Source organism: Bufo gargarizans, chromosome 10 (assembly GCF_014858855.1).
Source record: "Bufo gargarizans isolate SCDJY-AF-19 chromosome 10, ASM1485885v1, whole genome shotgun sequence".
NCBI lineage: Eukaryota > Metazoa > Chordata > Amphibia > Anura > Bufonidae > Bufo > Bufo gargarizans.
Genome location: NC_058089.1, coordinates 64,409,999 through 64,412,041, shown reverse-complemented (window position 1 = coordinate 64,412,041; position 2,043 = coordinate 64,409,999). Strand labels below are relative to the sequence as shown.

General features: G+C 39.4%; 1 non-coding gene across 1 annotated transcript; it reads left to right on the top strand.

Annotated features, from left to right (window-relative positions):
* Window positions 1-788: 788 nt before the first annotated feature.
* Window positions 789-860, top strand: TRNAQ-CUG. The gene has a single exon. It is a non-coding gene; the product is annotated as a tRNA-Gln (tRNA).
* The last annotated feature ends 1,183 nt before the right edge of the window (window positions 861-2,043 follow it).

Sequence of the window (2,043 nt, the reverse complement as noted above, 5' to 3'; positions counted from 1 at the left end):
TTTTTCAAAGTTTTTTTATTTTTATTTCAGTATTAAATGCAAGAAAAATAATACTTATGCGGTATCACCGTAATTGTACTGACATGGAAAATGAAAGTAACAGTTCAGTTTTACCGTATAGGGAACGCTGGAAAAAATCACCTATAAAACTGTTAATTGCAACTTGTCAGTGGAGGGGACGGGCTGGATGGAGTAAGAGGAGGTACAGGGAGCAAGTAAGGGCTCATTCAGACAGCCTTATGTGTTTTGCGGATCCGCAAAACACGGAAACCAGGCCGTGTGCGTTCCGCAATTTGCAGACTGCACATGGCCGTCACTCTCATAAAAAATTCCCATTCTTGTCCGCAATTGCTGGCAAGCATAGGACATGGTCTATTTTTTTTTGTGGGGCCGCGGAACGGAGAAACGGATACGGACAGCACACGGTGTGCTGTCCGCATCTTTTGCGGCACCATTGAAATGAATGGGTCCGCACCGGTTCCGCAAAAATGCAGAACTAAACAAACTGCTGTCTGAATGAGCCCTAAAGAGGAAGGATTGGGCTCCTATAACAGTTATATATGCTGCATTAGCATATGAATCAAAGTAAATTTTCAGCATATAATACTAACAATGGTATGTTTTTCATTGTCAGGCAGCACTATGTAACTTTGGCTTGGGTTACACATAGTTAGATGAGCTGACAGATTTCCTGAAAACAGCCTAAAACACTCAATTGTGACAGTGGATAGATACAGTTTACTGTGTATATCATGTAACACTGACTTCTAACAAGTCTTGTTGTGAGAGGTTCCATGGTGTAATGGTTAGCACTCTGGACTCTGAATCCAGCGATCCGAGTTCAAATCTCGGTGGGACCTTGGTTTTTTTTTTTGTTTTTTTTTCTGGTCTGCATTTACTAATATTTTCCTCCTAAACATAAAAAATTGGAAGTGAAAAAAAATAATTGATTTGCTCCACTAATCTAACAAAGGTAAAAAAGCGAGATAAAATGAATTTGTTTGCTTTAACAATGACCACAAAAGTAAAGTCATAGATGGACATTTGTGGCTTGACTAGACAAATGAGGCTGGGTATATAACTGCTTCATTGCGGGGGCTAGCTTTAGCTAATTAGATGGAGGTGAAGACTCGCATAATACAGAATGAAAAGAAAATGTTATGTGTATACTCCTTGTGGAGAAATGTTAGAGGTCTGCTGCCAATCCTTATTAGTATAGCAGTAAGTGTCTCTGCTTGGCATGCTCAGAGCCCAGGGTTCAATTCCCCTGATGGGAAGGTTTCCTGTGTTTTTTTATTTTAGTATCATACAACTTGAAGAAGCCAGTTTATTGGTGACCACAAGGTACTGTAATGCTATTGCCCACAGAAATGAACTCAAATTATGCTTTCACAAAATTAATTTAGAGTTTGCAATCTCAATTTCCTGATGAGAGGTTAACAATTTTATTTGGTATGTGTGACTAATATAGTAATAAAGCTCTTGTCACATCAGCATTGCTGCTAGTGCTTCGATTTATGATGTAAGAGACAAGGTTGTGCTGGATCCAGCGCATGACTGACCCCTGAGGGTACATTCACACAATGGTGAAAAAAAAGTCTGTTAAAAATGGATCAACTGTCACTTTTTCAGGGCATTTTACATCAGTGTCTATCTATCCATTTTTAATGTCCGTTTTCCATCCGTTGTTAATGTCTGTTACAAACAGACGTTAAAAACTGGTGACTTTCATTGGCGCTTTTTTAATCCCAGCCCCTGCAGTTCCCTCCGTATAAATTATGCTTTCCACAGTGCGCTCAGTATATATCATGCCCCCCATAGTGCCTCTAATATAGAAAATGGCCCCCACTCCTGCTAGTGCAGACAAGTAAAAAAACAAAAACAAATTGTCTTTCATTGCCGCTTTTTAAATCCCAGCCCCTGCAGTTCCCTCCCTATATACAGTCATGGCTATAAATGTTGGCACCCCTGAAATTTTTCAAGAAAATTGAGTATTTCTCACAGAAAAGTATTGCAGTTACACATGTTTTGCTATACACATGT